At 34.8% G+C, this 19,950-nt stretch overlaps 1 protein-coding gene across 9 annotated transcripts in view; it reads left to right on the top strand.

The window, feature by feature from the left end:
* MEF2C (myocyte enhancer factor 2C) overlaps window positions 1-19,950 on the top strand; it is a 149,056-nt gene that overhangs the window by 30,019 nt on the left and 99,087 nt on the right. The window lies entirely within an intron of this gene.

Here is a 19,950-nt window from a genome sequence, read left to right as displayed (position 1 = left end):
TAAACAGAATTTTTATCACCAAGTATTTCCGGTTTGGACCAAAATGTGAACTTTATTTTTTCTCATCTGCCTCAATCATCAGTGTAGGGGATGAACTTATAGCCTTTTTTTTTATTGAGCTTACCCAAGGGGGAAATAACTACTTAACAGCATGGAGTAAGTTACACTGCTTATGCTTTTAAAATAAGTTTCAGTTTATCTACCCTATTGCGACTAAAATAATTACAAAATTAAATAATAAATGTAAAGCACTTCGCATATTGCTATATTATTATTTCTATGTAGAAAGAGGTAAATGTGTGTAAATTTTTATCTTAATGAGATGGTTGTCATCCACATAAGGCTACCCAGTATTCAGCAGAGTAAGAGATACTACATAACTGGAAAGTGGTATCCATTCAATCACACTTTTGGAAGTAGATTTATTATTTTCTACTGAGCTGTTTTTGGCCACTATCACTTTGTATTTGCAAATGCAAGTCATTATTAGGTTTTAAATCATGCAGATTCTTTCCACCACCTTCTGCTATTTGCCTTTGGGGAATTTTTTTAAAGAGCAAATTATTCTACATCATCTTTGTAAAAGTTTTAATAATAAGATTATAAACCTCAGGTAAAGTATTATATGTGAATTTTAGTTACATCACCCTTTGCCAGATTACTGGTTATAATTTAAGTTTGAAAATAGAATTTATTTGCATTTTGTATATTGCCGTTCTTACTCATATACCTTATAAATGCAATATATTTATTTGAACCTAATTTTTCTGATTTAGATAATATTTGTATTCAACTTCAGGTTTGAGTAACTCCCTTGTAATGCATTTATGATACAAGTCACTACCAAAAATATAAATGAGACAAATAAAATAGAAATAGTGATCTTAAGTGAAAGCAAGATTGGTGTCCGATCTGGTCTTCTAACTAATTATGCATCTAACCAGCCTATTAAAATTCTATCTAGAGGTCCTGGAATCATTCCCCCTCTCTCTTTTTTTTAATGTCATTGTTTTATAGATGAGTTACTAAATGAAAAAAGAAAAGTAGTAATAGAGGAAGATGACATGGAGAACTGTAGCTGTATTCAGCTCTTTTTATCTTTTTCTAAATATAGTTATAAAATATTGCTCAAGTCAGTTGGTGTAAGCACTGGAGTGCTTCTTCATATCTTCTTTCCCAATTATTTCAATAATGTTTTGATGAATTAAAATATATAAGTGAAACAAGGAAATCAGCACCAAGTTCTAATATCAAATTGAGAATTGAAATTGCTAATTCCCCAGATATTTTTAATATATTGCTAATCTCAAGACCAGGACTAAATTGGTATTCCAGGACGAAAGTGGTAAATTTTTAATAGAGATGTCTCTTACGAGCAAGTCTTATTATAACATACTAGAATATCATTTATTCTTTGAGGATATGACTTATTCTATTTAAATATAAGCCCTGTAAAGGAGATGTGTTAATCTATTTTTACTCTAAGTACATAAATATGTCTGCTACACTCTAGTCAGTAGATGTATTCAGAAGCCAATATGCCTACACTCTCACATTTCTTCTGTAAATGATGAATAATATTGATAAATGAAAATTACAAATCTGCAATAGAGCTTAACTATTGAATACTAAATCATTCTGTTACTAACTCTGTGTTCCAGTGACATTTTCTAGATTAAAAAGATGTCATTCCTACATTTAAAAAATATTTTGTGCTTTTACAGCAAAGTAAGCAAATGTGCATTTGAAAGAAAATTCACGATGCAGCCACAAATAATTCCCTGTGAGACTCAAAGTGTCATTTTCAAAAATGGTTCATTTTCAGAATAGAATATTTAAAACCTCTTTCTTGCCAGACTTTACATTCCACATGTTTGGTACAATTAAAATGGGAGAGTGGTGGAATGGAACTCTTCCATCTATATTTTGGAAAAACATATTCACTCACCTCAATTTGTCAGTGTGCATTAAGAGGTAGGTCATTATGCAGTTGAAAAAGAAGAAGAAGGCAGCTCTAACTCATGTGACTGACATATACTGAACATGGCCATTAATACAACTTGGCAGTGACCTTGGCAGCATTACAGGTAATCTCCTTGCAGGGATAAACTATTTGAATGATATTTCCACCAGGTTAAGCACAAAGAGAGTTCTCTTTGGAACTTTACCACTTAATTTTCTTATATCCTAACAAAATATTTTTTAACTGATCCCTTAATGATTTTCTTTTTACCTTTGCTTTCTCAAATGGCGGTTTACTCCAAGGCATTGTTGCTATCATTTTTCTGTCATCATTGAGACTGCTATATATTTGGTAGCACTTTCATAAAGAGTTGAAGTCTGCTTTATTTTTTATTATAGGTATAAATCTGTAGTCAAATTTTATTACACTGCTCATAACCAAAGTTCTAAAAGGCAGAAAGTATATGTGGAGAAGATAATAGGTTGAAAACTTGATGTTGAAGAAAATTCTTTATTATATATTTTATAAAAACTCTCAGCAATTATTATTATTACCATTTAGTATTTATTTAGATTATATAAGATAAAACATATATTTTTGCCACAGCTTCTTAGATTTTGCGGTAGAAGATTCAAGTGCATCATTGCTTATTTCCTACTTCAGATGACTTTGTCACACAAGAAGGAATCTATGGTGCATAGAAGATTCAGGTAAATTAATGGAGAAGATCATGACAAATAGTTAATTTGTTACATTATTAAAACATTCTACTGCCTATTGTAATCTCATATTTAGTCGTAATCTTTACTGAAATGCCTATAATAAAGAAGTTTCACATAATGGAGTTCAGGCTTACTACAAAGCCTCTAAGAAGGTCATAATTTTCTACATTTGCTTCAACATCATATTTCAATACAGGAAATGAACAGTGACTATAAAGGAAGAGCATTTTTTCCATAATTGGGACCCATTTTTAAAAACTGTTCCTTCCTGAGTTGGTTCTGGGGTGTTTTTTGCAATTTAAACCAGCTGTTGACAGCGGCATTTATAGGAGCTATTGACACTGGAGTTTATGGTGGTTTCCATTCAGTGTTCATTATGTATGATGTTCATTCTAGTTTAAACTTTTACAAACAGTACAAATTAGTTAATTTCTGGATTTAAGCAAATTACTGGTCATTAACATTTTTTAGTATCACAAGTATGTAGAGTATTAGAAAGCTACTTCCAATTAATGGGTCATTTTAAGTGTACAAGATCAATTATTTTCATAGATAGAACCTCAAGAATCATTTGATAAGAAGGAAACAGAAATTTATGAGATAAGGCATGTTCAGTAAATTATAGCATACTGTATTTTTCATCAATTCATCTATAAATTTAATTTTTACCAGTGCCTATTTCCAATTTATTGTCAAGTTGATCTATATAATCAGAATCGCTCATTATGTTTAGGTTATTAAATAGATTACATTACTAAAAACATTACACCAAACAAATGAGAGGTATCTTATCTCTGGCTATAAATTATAAGTATAAATTGTTGCTAGTAGCCTATACCACTATTGAAGTTATCCTTGAAATAACTGTAAATAGAAGCACATTAAGAAATATAATTTAAATCAGAGAAAAACTCAGTATTTATGGTTTATTATTTTCAAACTACAAATAGCAATGTATTTTAAGCCAGACTTTTAAGAATATAGTGGGAAAGCCAAAAGAAACAAAATGAAACACCCTGCTCTAATCTAGTAAGAATCAAAATTTGAGTTTTATTTTTAGCAAAATCTCAGATCATCAGTGCATTGAATTAGATATATTTATTGTCAGCTGATTTAGAACTTTAACATAAAATTTGAAAGTTAGATGGTGAAAATAGTTCCTTAAATTTCATAAAGCCTCCTAACACATGTGTCAGTATAACACAGAAATAAGAACCTGGAATCTGGAGTCAGGCTTTCTTGTCTCAAAATTTGTTTTGCTATTTACATGTAGTAGAAAGTTGGGTAAGTTTCATATATCTTCTCTGCCTTGATTTTTTTCCTGAACTGAAATGTAATATGACACAATATTACAAACTTATCCAAGTATAACATCCAATTGAAATGATATAAATAATATTCCTAGGACATGTTCATTCAATGTTAACACTCTCACTAGGATGATTAAAAATTATTTCACAGATATATCAGGGGCACCTAGGTGGCTCAGTCGGTTAAGTGTCCCACTTTGTCTCAGGTCGTGATCTCACGGTCTGAGTTTGAGCCCCAGGTTGGGCTCTGTGCTGACCACTCAGAGCCTGGAATCTGCTTTGGATTCTGTGTCTCCCTTTCTCTCTCTCTCTTGTGTGCGCACGCTCTCTCTCTCTCTCTCTCTCTCTCTCTGCCCCTCCCCTGCTTGTTCTCTTTCTCTCTCTCTCTCACTATTTCTCTCTCTCTGTTTTTAAAATAAACATTTAAAAAAATAAATAAAAAATAGCAAACATAAATTAAGAATCTTTTACCAAAATTCCAAATTTTATTATACAAATCTTTTTTTCTCCATGTTTCCAATCTGAAATAGACTCTCCCAACATGATAGTTTTCTGGATTAAAGAAAATCATAGATATTAGTTTCAATAGATCATAGATCATAAAATCTGTTATTAGACATAGAAGAAAGATGTATATTGCCTAGTTAATACATCTTACTAGGTAGAAAAGGAGTCTTAGAAAAAATTTAATGAAATACAAAAATTGAATTGCAGAAATACTAAAATTATTTAAATGTGATACCTAGAAATTGGTATCATTTTTATATAATGTCTCAGTAGATTTCTAAACTTTCATTTTTTAAAACTTAATTTTAATTACAATTTGTGGTTCACCATTGATTTTTCAAATTGAATTTAAATAACACACGCACATACACACAATATTTTAAGTGATGGAACATGCCTACGTTTCAGTGTTTACGCTTCAAATACAGTTTTGGGGAAAGGCAAATGGATAATGGAACAATCAGACCCAAAAAGGGAATGCTTTTCATGTAATGACTTTAAAAAAAAAAAAACTTAACAAAAACACACCAAAAGCAATAAAGGGACATTTTACGAAGTCCTGAATTCAAAAAAGAAATGAGATGGGGAAGACATTAAGGTAAACATTGGGCACAACTGCCCAATATATTAAAATCTTCTAAAATAACCCCTTCTGTTGTATCTCTTAGCCACTTGCAGTGATGTGCCTCTCTCTGCTCCATACCTTTTCCAGAGTCTAGGGCAGGGTTAGGAGAGTGAGAAAAGTCTCTATGGGAGATGGCTGACCACTGACCACTCTCTTGTGCCTTTCCAGTTCAAACATTACACTGTAGGATGACACCCATCCCTAACTGGATGGCTTCTAGAAAAGGAAAAGTTGCCTTTTTCAAAGCCATTGAGATCCTAAGCCAGTATATCACCTTTAAAAATATTACTATTATATAGGTTCTCATGAATACGTGTAAAATTTACCTAGAAACTGACATATAGGCATATATTCAGCTGCATATCAAAGCTGTTTTCTTTTTTATCTCACTGTTTTCTCCTCCTGAGAACTTTTTCCGCATATTTAATGAAAACTAAAACAGTGACAAATAAATCATCACCGTATCTCCCACTTCTTTATTTACTATAATTTTGATGCCTGATGTTATATTCATAAATTCTCAGGAAAAGATTTTCCTCACTGTGTATCTTTATATTTTCCCTGTGGCTGATTTTTGTAATTGCACCCTATTCTAATCTGTTATCTTTTATTGTGCAATAGGGAATCATGGATCACTTGCTTTCATCCTAGTATAATAGAACTATCTAAATACTACACTCACAGATTACCCAGACATATAGTCAGGAAACAGGAAACTGAGTTGGCTGTCTTGATTTACTAGAATTTGTTTCTCTTTCAATAAAGCTAAGACAATATTATTCATTAATTAATTCTTTATCAAACCTGGTGATTAGCCAAAAACTCATAATCTCTTAGGATCTAGTCACAAGCAGGAATTAAAGATTGGAAGAATTCTTCAATGGAAAAAGGCGATTATTAATGGAGCATATGTCAAAGTACTTGGAAATACTTTTAAAGTATTCTTAGAAAATTTTAAATGAGGGATTGTACAAGTGATCAAACACCGCTTCATCTTGTATCACAAACATTAAAGAGGAAGGAGAGTATCTGATTGGCTGACGAAAGACCCACATAAAGAATGGAAATTATAAAAATTTTATGAGAAAAGAAGAAATTAAAAACAGTATGGAAGTGAAAGTTCTAAGAAATAGTGAAGTCTTAAAATTTGATAAGGAGAATCACAAAGTATGGTATTTACAAATTCTCGAGTTTAACAATAAGAACAACAATAGCAAAGGATAAAATAAAGGGTAGCCTGTTTTTTCATGTGGAGGCAAAAGTAAATATAGATAATACCAGGAATATTGTAAGCTCCACAAAGGTGTGAATTTTTGTCTGTTTTATTCTTTGATATATTCCTTAAAATCGTGCCTAAAACACACAAGTACTAAAAACAAAACAAAAACCACACACACAACAACAACAACAAACAAAACTTATTGAATGAAGGAATGTACGAAATATTTCTTTGATTTGCAGCAAAATGAGCTATGCTTGTGGTCACATACATGTGAAATGTAACATAGATACCTATGACCTCTGGAATCAAGTGATACTAAGGAACAAAGAAAATACCATGGAATGCCTAGACATGTCTAACATAAAGCTAAGATAACTTTCATAGCAGGAATTCGTATAAAATAATGTGATTGCAAGGCTACAAGGTACTAGTGCTAAGAATTTTTAATATTTGTGGGGGGAGAAGAGAGAGAAAGCACAGCAGGAAAGAGATGGAATGGGTGGGAGGGAGCGAAAGAATCCAAGCAGGCTCCATGCTGACAGCATGGGGTTAGATGCGGGTCTCCATCTCACAAATCAGGAGATCATGACCCGAGTCAAAATCAGGAGTCTGACACTCAACCAACAGAGCCACCCAGGTGCCCCTGTATGAATTTTTAAATGTAGACTATAAGGTAACTATCAGTGATAATATTTTTTAAAAGAAAGCATAGGATGACCCAGACTCTCTTATTTGCAAACTTAAAATACATGAGGAAAAATCACAAAGATTTGTTGTACATTTAGTATACGTTCTATAACACCTTGGGTGTGAGGATATCGGAAAAATACCCTCTGAACCACACAGATTTGAATGGTAGCTGAAGGAATAGTGAAATATTTTATTCACTAAATTTAAAAACATTAGGGGCACCTGGGTGCCTTAGTTGATTAAGCATCTGACTCTTGATTTTGGCTCAGATCATGATCTCAAGTTTTGTGTGATGGAGCCCCTTGTTGGGCTCTGCTCTGACTTTGCAGAGTCGGCTTGACACTCTCCCTCCTCTCCTCCTCTCCCCCTTCCCCCCACTCTCCCCCCACAAGCACATGTTTCTCTCTCTCTCTCTCTCTCTCTCTCTCTCTCTCTGTCTGTCTTAAACGTTAAAAAAATTTAAACATTAATGAGTCCTGTGTAAACAGTGTAGAGTCTGGCCCTTGAAAGATAGGATCGGAAGTCAGCATGTCCTTGATGAACTGAAGAAGTGGGTCAGAAATAATGAAGCTAAGGAGAAACAAATAACCTTTTCACACACAAAATGTAGAAAAGTTGGCTAGAAACAAATCTGGCAAGGGAAAACAATGCACAATTGACATAAATGCAAAGATAAACGTTGGCTTTAAATTTTATGCTGTGTGTGGATAATTAAAAATATGTATTTGATAGGAATATACAAAAGCCTATTTTTGAGTACTATGTATATTTTTAGACTACCAAGTTAAAGACAGATATGACTTAAAATGAAGAGCTGCAAATATGGGGTGGGGGGGGAAGAGGGGATGAAAGGAAAGGATAACAAAAACAGGTATAATTCCGTATGTACCCTTGAAGTGTGTGAAATGAAGACCCGATTGTCACATGTTGTTCTCTGTCCAGAGGATAGAACAGGAGGAGTGGGCATAAAGTATTCTGTGAGGGATTAGCTATAAGTCAGAATTTCCTGAGTGAGAGTTGTGAAATATCAAAATAGGTTACTGAGGAAGGTTATGTTGCTCCTTTTCCGGAAGGTCTTAAAAATAGGAGAGGTGGAATCTCTGTGAAATAATTTGGGGATGGTATTATCCTAAGGAGGAGAAAACGGCATGACCTTGCATGGCCTCTGCCAGCATTAATATCTGGGATTTCTACTCTTGCCTTAGTTGAATGGAAACATAGATACATATTTTAAGCAAAAAAATAGATTATTTTGTACTTTTCTAACATGGCAAAATTTAGATAAATTTTAAAGCAGATCTCCTAAAGATCCATTTTAGGCAATTAAAATTTGTAATCCCATCCTGAAATTTTCCATTATACGTTTAGAGAAACATTTAATAAATATTTATCCCACCCTTTTTAAAGGAACTGGATAGAAATTGCTATATTCATTATTTTTCAATTCATAATATACAAAAGATAAGCATTGTTGTACAATTTTGAATTTTAGACTCCTCAGAAGAGTAGACAAATAATGATTTGGTATGTTAACTAGTTACTTGGTGGTAATATTCACTTTTCTAGCATCTAAAAGTGCTGTCACCTCTACACTTAGCAGAACTCTTTTATTACCAGATCCACCTACAGGCATGAGTGACCCTGATATAAAATTTATTCCAAACATCTCTTCACTGTGAAAGGCAGTATTTGCCAACAGCCCCTTTCTTACCAGATTAGAAATTTCAGAAATTTCCTGTTTACCGTCTTTAAGTGCATGGGCTGTAGAAGCAGCCATGTTGAGCTTTCACTTTGCCTAATCAGCGGCTCAGCATCTTCAATTGAATTTGGGCTTGAAATAATAGGTCATTGTCAATTGTGGAATTTTTGAATGGCTCTGACCCGGTTTCCTCATCAACTGGTACAATAACATACGTAAAGTATAAATGAATATATATGTACCTATGTTCGTACCACTTTGCTTTGCCTATGAAAGTAGAAGAGTCTGATGCATGCTGAAAATATACAAACTATTACTTTCTCATGCTCTGTATGCTGTGACAAAACAAGGATATATGATGCATCATGGGAAAACTGATGTGGACTTCTGTAATACACCAAAGTATATTCTTTTTCTTCAACAATTATAAATATATTGCCAATTATGTCAACTGTTTTTATACAATTAATAGTAAATTTTATTAGGTGTGTGACTTATAAAGCTGATCTACATAAAACTACTTCTAAAATAATATATTTAAAGAGTGTGAATTGCATAGTTATAGCCAGGAGTCTCAACACAAAGAATTCTAAAGAAGTAGGTAAATGTATAAAATTCTGAAGTGGGAACTCCACTGCATAAAGAGTATTGTGGGAGGGTGTACAATTTGAGGAGATGAAGGAGAAGCACAAAGAGAAGGAAGAACAAGAGAAGGAGCAGAAAAAGGTTTGGGGTAATTATCCAGGTAATACCAGTTAATTAGATCTGGGTTACAAACATAACCCAATGTACTTTGAGCAAGATGACTGCCTCAAACCTGGAGACAAAACAAAACAAAACTGTAATACTCTTTGTAATTATCATCTTAATAATCAATGAAGCTGACTCTCCTGACCCATCCTCAGTAAGACACCTGTTTTCACATTTTCCCCCAGGAGTTCATGGTGAATATGTGCTGATTCATAGACATTCACCCGATTTCCCTCGTGAGCAACCAGTTCATTTATAGAAAAGGGGAGGAAACGCACTGATGTTGATGAGCCAGTAAATCCTGATATTCTAATAACAAATATCTAACTCAAGTTTCATTCTTTTCCCCTACTTGGCACAGTGAAGTAAGTTCTTTTTTGCCATCAAGAATAAGAGAATGTTAGATGAATTAAAGAATGCTGATTTTTAATGGTACTTCTTAGATTACAGGGTGCCTGGGTGACTCACTTGGTTAAGCATCTGACACTTGATTTCAGCTCCAGTCATGATCTCACACTCACGGTTCATGGGATCAAGCCCTCATCAGGCTCTGCTGACAGCATGGAGCTGGCTTGGGATTCTCTCTCTCTCTCTCTCTCTCTCTCTCTCTCTCTCTCTCTCTCTTTCTGTCCCTCCCCTGCTCATGTTTGCACATGCTCTCTCAAAATAAACCTTAAAAAATAGTACTTCTTAGGTTTCAGTAAAACCTTCTGAATATCACATTTTCTGGAGAGAATTTTAACTTGGAAGCACTCTCTTGGAAAGTACCTTGCTGCATGGAGAAGTAGCAGAATGTGCAGTTCAAGTACTGAGTCTAGGACTAGATTTATATACTCTAACACTAGCTTTGTGACCTTGGGCAAGTAACTTAACCTTCTTGTCCTGCAGCTTTTTTTCTATAAAATGGAAGTAATAAAATAGTCTTTCTCATAAGCTGTTGTGAGGATTGGAGTTAATATATGTAAAGCTTTTAGTGCTATAGTATTTTATAATCCATAGCTGTTATTTATTAAATTTCTAAATATGATTAATGGTCCAAAGTGCATAACGTAACCTTAGTCTTAACTGCTTACATTAATTGAAGCTGTGGTGAACCAACTTTTCAAAGCAAGAAGTGTGGAAAAAAGCAATGTATCTAAGGACAATGAGACTCAAAGCAGTTGACTGGCCTAGAGATGTGCAGCTCATGGGGTAGCAGAGCCCGAACCAGAGTCTGGTTACAAATACAGCTTTCTTTTCCCTCCACTCCACCTCTTCTTGGTGCTTTAGAACTATATTGCACTAATTGCTAAATGTTTTATTATTGTTTTTGCTTTAAAAGAACAGCAGTTTTCTGCCCTTAATATATTTATACTTCTTTGTAAAGCTGAAGAAGAGTTTTCCATTGTTTTGTCAATTATTCAACGGTACTATTATGTTTTCTATGAGCCACGCACTGAGCAAAGTGTTGGTTAAGGGCATTTCAACCGTGCAATGTATCCAGCAGTCAGAGAGAAAAGGCTTATTCCTTTTTCTAAAACTAGCATTTCCAAAACATATTCTGGATATATTTGGAAATACTCCAGATTCTGGCATCTAGCATACTGGAGAATATGAAAAGTCCTGCAGCAAAGAAATTTGTTTCCCTAATTTTGTGTTATTTCCTGACTTTTTATCTTTTGTTTTGTTTTGTTTTGTTTTGTTTTTTGGCATAGCTTGTCATAATCCTTAGGAACTACTGATCTTTGGAATCCACTCTGAGGTTTCTGATGAGAGTCATGGACTTTCTTCCACCAGTGGGTGCTTTCTTTTAGATCTTTAAGAGAATGGGGATTAAAAAAACTTTATTTCAGTAAATTTCTGATCTGCAATGGCATGATCTTTTTTACAGGGGAAGCACTGTAATACTTTCCATGTATTAGTATCTGCCAAGGATGACTTGGGCTATCCTTGAAAATAGCCTGGGACAAAATGTGTAGACAAGCTGAGATAAGGAGCCTCCTGCCGGGCCTTCCTTATAGGAACCAACTTAGTTTACCCCAGGCCCACGGCCGGCCCTTTGCGACACACTTGCCCTGCCCGGGTATATGGAGGAAACCTTCTGTTCGTCTGAGAACACCTCTATTCCTAGCTCTTTGACAGTTTCACTTTCCATATCCCCTCAGTTCTAAACATGTGGAAAAAGAGATAAAGAAAGGTGATGAAAGGAAAAAATGGAGAGGGGAGGCTGCAAAGAGAGAAGAGACTCAGATTTACATGCCTGCTTTGCATGCAATTATGGCTGGGTTTTAGAGGTGGAGGTAAGTGTCCTCTGAAGGTCACGTTACAGTATAGGCAGGGAGGGTGAGGAGTTTCCAAGTGAAATATTGCTTAGCATTGAGAATAGAATCAAACACTATGCTGATTCTTATTAGAATAAATATCTATATCATGATTCACATAGGAGAGGAAAGAAGACTTTTGATTTAAAAAAAAAACACTTTTCCAGCTTATTCTTTTTTCGGTGACTAGATCAATTATAAATGAAAATAGATTTTTATTAATTTAGGCTTCATGGTAAATTATGCAGCTTACCCTATTTTAAAATTGGTAAATTATGTTCACCAAATAGGAAATAAAAAAGAAGTTAGTATAATAAAGGATCAAATTTATACTAATCCCCCAGAAAGTGGCAGGGTAGGGAGAATTGAAATTGTATACCCATTCTTTCTTAAATAAAGTTTTGTTGCACAGGAAATTTTGACCCCCTCCTTACTTAAAATACTAGTTTCATTAGACGTTTCTGTTTAAGAAATTTTTAAATTAAAGTGTCTGTTGCCTTTTACTCTAATTTATTTATTAAAATTCATAATCCTTATATTTTGTATTGTTTCCTCTTAAAATGCTTTAATTTAAAAAATAGTAGATGATTCAATTTGTCTGTTCATTCCAAGTTGGAAATTAATCTGTTTGGCTTGAGGCTACATAGCTTACTCTCATTAGATGGGTATGTCCAAAGATATGTGAACATTTCCCATACAGTGAGACACTGGGATTTTCAAATATCACTGATATCTTAATCAAAACTGTGCTGATTGCTTGGGAGTTGGGTCCTGTGAGAGAGGAAATAAATCAACCTACCCTAGTGACTCAGGTACATTAGTAATGTTGTAAGATTGTTTATTTCTAGAAGAAAAGAGGTATGATTTTAAAAACATAATTCTGTATTTCAATTTGCAGAAGTTTTGCATTCAATTTGTCAGATAGCTCGTGATGTGCATATTTAACATGGCAAAAGGAACTTCTTTGCTCAAGAACTAGTTCAATCAGTGGACACTGATTTAATGAAATATCCACATTTCAAAGGAAAACACACCTTTGGATTCAGTTCATATCAGTTTAGAAATGTTTTGCATTATAGTATATTGTCAGTGCTCCCAAGTCTTCACAGTTTTTATGAAATTATACAATGGTGAAGTGAAGAAAACAAGTTGACACAATGAACTTATGAAATTGAGTTTCATCCAACTGAAATTTTACAAATGGATGTGGTACTGTTTTTTATTTGAGCCTCACAGCCTTATCATAGAATATATATATATTATTATTCTCATATCTATAGATGAGGAAACTGAAGTTTGAGAAACTGTGGATTAGCCAAGTTTGTAGCAACAGTGACAGGCAGAGTATTCATGGAGTATTCAGGCTGGAGGAGTCATCCTCCAAATACTGCCTGGCTCCGTCTGTATTTTAGATCTGTCTTCAGATGTCATCTTCTCAAATATCATCTTCCCTGAGAGCACTGTCCATCTCTGCCCTTTCCTGTTCAGTCACCCCCTCGCCTGTCCTACTGTGGTATTTTTTTTTAGCACTTCTCTATCTAAAATCATCATACTAGGGTGCTTGGTGATTGCCTCTCTCTCCCTATAAAATGTAAGTTTCGTGAACACCAGGACCTTATTTCTTCTGCTTACAGTGGGACCTAGGACCTAGCATCATGCCTGACACATTTATGTCCCTGTAAGTAAAGGTCAAACTTTTTCACTGATATCTGTAATATTAAGCATCATGAATTTGGTTCACAGTCTTCGATGACATCAGTTTAGCCAGGATTTGATTTGTTCACATGGTCCAAGCTAAAGTTTCCTTTAAATCTCTAAGGAGAGTGCCTCCCATACATTCAGTTATGTGTAGGTCGTCTGCTCCAAAGCTGTGGCAGGTGGCCCTCACTGCATCGCGTTAGAGGATCTGTACCACACACAGGCCCCACAGTCTCATTTCTCACATTGACTCGTCGTCTTCCTGACCACCAGCCCTGACAAAAGTTCTGAAGTGTTGAAACCTTGTGTCACACAGCCCCAGTGCGTTCTAAGGCGAGCAGGGTCATCATGTCGAGTCCTCTTGTCCTGGAGTTCTGCACAGATAAAGGGAGGATATAGTTTTGAGAGGAATGCTATAACTACAAAGTGCATCCTGAAGGCCATTTAGCTCACAATGAAGGTCTGTGTTTTAAAATAGCACTATAACAAAGTAACTACAGAGTTTTGGCAAGGGCTTCAACTATTTATAGAACTAAGTAAGGCATAGTAAATAATACCACAGTATCCAGTTCTCCCTTGCCATAACCCCAAACTTATGAGAAGCACTGTAATTATATTTTTCTACTTTAAAAAAAAAAATCATAGTAGCCATTATCAGTTTAACCACACGGAAGCTCAGGCTGAGATTTCTTTTTTAAATGCATAGTTTTGATTTTCAACAGCTGCACTGGGTCTTTAATCATATATTATCTTTATGAAGCCTTTTTCTAACATATGTTAATTGGCTGTTTTCTGTGACAAATTATGAGCTCTTACTTTGATGAGGTTCAATTGCAATCATGTTGAAGTCGAGTACGCAGAGTTTCCACCCCTGCTGGCTCCTCAAGCCACTACAAACATCCGCACGTCACTGCAGTGCTGAGTAATGGCAGGATTTGGGCTGGCTGATTTCACTACAGACTTTTTTTTTCCACAGGATATTTTCAGCTTCTTTGTACTAAATCTGTTGCAGGGTTTGCCCTTTTTAGCAGAAGCGTGCTCTAAAATTAACATCAAACCTTATTGGAGATTACTATAATACAGTGAGAAATATTTCATAATACAACACCCCAGCGTCTTGTTTTGCTTTGCCAAAATTTTAGTATATTTATTATACATTTTTAAGGTCAATCAGCTGTTAAGTTGTTAGTATTTTCTAAATCATCAGGATTTTGTAGTAAATATTTAAAATTTTCCTCTTCTGAGAAGAGTTATTTATTGAGTAGATGATTATCTATTTAGGTATCATAAAGAAAACATACATAACTACTTTTCTAGGGGTTTCCAAATGTCAATATGTTAAAGATTCTATTATATTTTCTTTTTTCTGTGTAGTTACATCTGTTGGCCAAGGAATAAAAAGAATTCCCATGCTCCATCAAGGTTAATGTCCAATAAGATGCATAGCATCCATTTCAGTTTTCTATCCTCATGTCAGTTTTTAATGTATGATTAGGATGAACAGATATGTTCTAATCCATCTGCTCTGAGAACTGTGACAGATAGCCTGCATCAGATACCAACAGATGATCAGTGATAGCTATAATTAGAATAGATGTAAAAATACAGCACATTTGTTTATATTCTCAGAAAAGTAGTCAGGATAATTGATTAAGGCCTTCAGAAACTGTGTCAAACACCAGTCATACTGAGATTAATCTAACTATGTTTCTGCCCTGACATCGAAGGTAAAGGGCTCTGAAAAGTGCGGGGCTCCAAAGCCAGAGCCAGGGGTCAAATTTCCATACAGGTATTAGAGTTTAGAATATGATGAGCCAGATGTGAATAGGAGCTACTCCTCCTCATGAGGCTGTTTTTAATCAGCCATCTCCCTGGAGTAGCACACAATCAATGAGCTCTAAATCCTGAGGCTACCTGCATTCATGGGAAGGCCTACGAACATCATTACAGAACTTACAATTGAGCATATGTGAAAAAATTAGAGCAGAAATTAAGGGTAAGAAAGGTTAACTTCAGAAGTCTTACTTTGGTACTACTCTTTTAGCAGGTCTTAAAGAGATAATTTAAATGCTTTAAAAAAAGAGTATTAAACTCTACTAAATGTGGATACTGCTCTATTAAAAGATCATTGTAAATAAGCCAAATAGAAAGTTGTTATTGATTTATGTTAGCCAGAAGTGTTTGAATATATATATATTATTTTGAAAAGGTACATGTATCACTTTCAGCATGGGTAAGTAAATTTAAAGTGGGTTTTTTTTTCATTAATAGCACTACAGCTAGAGAGAGTGGCTTTAGGAGCCCTGTGTGATACTTCAGTGTGACTGCAAAGTCAATTGATGCACTGTATCTTAAGCTAGTGTACACAAGGAAATTTAGTTCCACTCGATAAGACACATACTTAATTGGCTTTAAGAAAATAAACCAAGGTAAAGAATGATGTGCAAATGAAACAGAGAACTTGGCACTTGACTGTATGGAAGCCCGTGAGCCATGTGGCTTAATTGGGGCCAGTTGGGATCATTTAATGATTGCTGTCAGAAGATCAGATTTAATTCTCCTTATAAGAAGACCACAGTGGGATAGAGTTAAACAAATTGTCATCGGAGGTTTCAGATGAACAAAGCCTTAATTAGGTTGATTAGGATGCTGTAAAAGAGATGAAGAGAACAGAAAAATTGGTGAATCACTGGTTTCCATGTTGAGCCACATAGAACAGCAATATTAAATATCTGTATTTTGAGAGACATTATTAGGGTATTTTGGCCATTATGTATATTAGATGGAAGGCTTCTGTGTAAACTTTCTAAATTTCCAAAGTTCAGCTAGAGACAAAAGTAAATGACATTCAGTGTAAATAGTGGGTGATTTATCAAGCTTATTCTCCTTAATGGATAACAAAACATTGGCAGAAGGACAGTAGTTATTTTCTTTCTACTTCAGGGTCACCTTTAAATATTAAATAAATTAGGAAAATAACAACAGAAGCAAATTACTTTTAAGGACATAATTTTCAATTGTTTAACATAATATTTTAATACAGAATAAAACAAAGCCTTTACGTAGAATGCCTTTTAACCATTTATATCCTAGTCTTAGTAATATTGTGATTAGTTAGTGGTAATAACACTCAGGACTACTCAGGTGCCTTAAAATGTACTCTTACTGTTTTATCTTCACAGTATGAAAGTTTAAAATGTGGCTTTTTCGTTTGCTGCAGTTTTGCAGGAAAATGTTTTCTCTGCACCCACCCAGCCACACACACACCTATGTATCAGCAAGGCTGAAAATTGTGTCCAATACATACAGGCTTTTGAGAAATAAATTTATGGAGTATTTCCATTTTAATATAAAATATGATATATAAATGATTACAAAAAAGTGAACATAAATTTTTTTTCTGACAGGGCTGTGAGATGCCTGAAATTCAGAATTTGTTATAATAATACGAAAATGTATAAGGACATCTCCCCCATTCAATCCTAGCGTGCTTTGAAGGCTGACAATTTTGTTTCACTGATGCTGGTGTTGTATAGCGCTTCACTGGCTTTGTTCACTAGGAGCGACAAGCAGTCCAGCTGCGGGTTCTTACTGAGAGGTTACAGCTGGGGAACAGAGCACAGTCTGTGAGGCCAAATAGGAGCTCTGGCTTTCTGACGAGGCAGTCCGGGTTTACCTTTGTGGTAAGCCCTGGCGTATCTCTAAGTGGCCTTTGAAAGACACAGTGGTGGCTGTACTGTTGTGAGAAATCAGGAAAACAAAGACATGATAGATCCCTGAATTAATTACGTCATATGATGTGGAAAGGCAAAAAAACTGTGGCGTGGTTCAATCGCACGAGGCTCTTGACATATTTAGACCATTTGGAGTCTATTTTGGCATGGGGAATGGAGAAGGCTGTTTAAGCTGCAGTGTGAAAACAATGTTCAAGACAAAATATACCAGAGAAACCATGACGGGGAAGCTACGCTTGCCTCGTGTTTACTAAATTGTTTATAATGCAACACGGTTGTTTAAAGGTATGTGTGTCTCCTAAATTCTAGAACTGTGTAAATAAAATGATTTATGTCGGTGATAATGGCAGGTTAGGCCCACTTACTAAATTAATTGCAGAGGTTTTCAAAACGAGTTCCTTTTTAGCCTTATTATATTTCTGACATACATTTCATCTCCTCTTGTCCTTGGGGAAAGATATTAAAGTAGGACTAGCAGCATTAATGTAGAGTTTTCGGCAGCCGTGGTCATTGGGAAAATTGATATATTTCCCTAGTTATTTCTACTTTTGCAGCCTGAAGCTCTTCCATGACTGATACTTAAGAGAAACTTCTTAATTTTTATAACACTGTAAATTTTTTTCTTCAATAATGATTATTGTTAAGGAATAAATGAAGCATTGGAACTTGCTCATCACTAGCCTTCCAAAGTGAGGTCTTCATGGTGTATGCATGGACTGTGATTCACTTGGTAGCCTCATTGTATAATATGACTTTCATTCTGTGCCTCAAAACTGAAGCAGTCTTACAGGTGGTAGGTCACGTTTGCAGTACTGCTGTGCACCCACTTCGCCTACAGTACCACATTTAATGCCCATAGCCATCCTGCACGTCAAGAAGTTTCTTCCCAACTTTGTAGGGAAGAATAACAAGCTGAGGTTCAGACCTAAGCCTCCTGACTCCAAAATTCTTTCCACTTCCACTTCTCAGTATAGATCACTCCTATTCCGTATAAGAGATGCTATATAAATATGACAAAGGATGAAGTGAGGTTATCAGCCTGCTTTTGTGTAAGCAAAAATACGAAAATGTTCTCAGGAATAGTCATTAAAAATAGCAACTGAAGAAAATACACACCTGACAGATGAAAATCTTAAATTCATTAATCAACTAAGTTATTAGCTCCTACGATGCTAGGAGGATGTGCCTGGCAGTGGGATAGATAATGTGAATACGAAAGTGAGACAAAGCAGAGCTGGCCCACAGATGTTGAAGAAGACAGGCAATTTCAACTGTGGCAAGTGCTACAAAGAAAAGCATGGTGCTGTGAGTCCTTACCGGGGATTTGTTGTGATCATGAAAGGATGGAGTGCTTCCTGAAGAGGTAAAATTAGAGATAAGACAGAAAGGAAAGGAAGACGTTAAAGAAGCACAGAGGGAATTACATATTCAAAGGCCCTGTGGTAGGAAGGAGTGTGACATGTGTGAGGACCTGACAGATGACTATTATTTGTATGTGATACTATGTTACTGAGACTTGAAGACGACTCCAAATTCCATTATATTGACACTAAATTGGAATAAATTGAGAAAATAACTTTGTTTGGCATGATGGTATCTATCCAGAGGTAAATAATGGTGGTTTTTTTTATTACTCTTAGGAAGGTAAGCTTTGACTATGTGTCTTTAAAATGAAATCAACTGGTATTCATAGCTAGGATAATATAACATCATACACTTTAAGAGATGCAGAATGACTTTCAGGACCAAGGAAATATTCCCCAACTCATAAGACATCAAATAGTTGAGTAACAATAATAATAACAATAACTGTTGTATCTTTGGAAGTTCAAAATACCTCTTAAGCAGAAAAAAAGTAAAAGTTCTACTTGTTTGTTTTAACCAAAATATAATTACATGTCTCATATGTCTTTCAAATATGTCATGAAGGAGAAAGTTAAAAGTATCTATATGTACCATAATAAGCAAAGTTTTCCACTTCATATAATAATGATTCATTTAATTATTTGAATTACTAATACCAGGCTTGCAGCAACTGGGCTTAAGATCATTTTCATCCCCTACTAAGCATCCAGTTTGTTTTTATATAACAGTATAATTTTTTGTTGGACATAGTGTGCGTGGTTTTCAGATTTGAGTTTTTATACAACACTGTATGAAGATGCTAGTGTTAGTGAAAATGTGAGACAATAAAGAAGTTACTACTAATATGAATAAAAGAAAACTAGAATTCTTTCTTTGCAGGTTGACATTACATATTTTAATGTCTGATCATTATAAATAGGTTTTTTTTAAGTGACTGTGCTTATCGTAGCAAAATACATGCTTTGCAAAGATAAGTTTAGCAGAAGAGAATTAATTTCTTCCCACATCTTTTAATGTGGCATGGCACTCTCACTCTACGATCAAAACACATAAATGAAGGTCGTGTTTAATTTGTAAATCAAAGTAATGTGGGAAGATGATTGAAATCTCAAGATGACTCAGATCCACTTGATATGTGGTTTTCTTCCTACAGAAACCTTATGGTAGACTGCCATTTCCATGTTAGAAGGAACCTAATAGTGACGAGATTAAATAGTTTCGTTAAATACTGAAAGTTTATGTTAGTTTCTTTGGTTCTTACTCTGAATTTTTTGATCAACTTTGAGAGCTGCAATAACATAGTAACCTATTCTCCCAACTCACTTTATCTTTTTTTTTTTTAAACTGGGTGCAAAGAAGTAATGT

This window comes from Suricata suricatta, chromosome 6 (genome assembly GCF_006229205.1).
Source record: "Suricata suricatta isolate VVHF042 chromosome 6, meerkat_22Aug2017_6uvM2_HiC, whole genome shotgun sequence".
NCBI classification, from domain to species: Eukaryota; Metazoa; Chordata; class Mammalia; order Carnivora; family Herpestidae; genus Suricata; species Suricata suricatta.
This window is presented reverse-complemented; position numbering and strand designations above follow the sequence as displayed.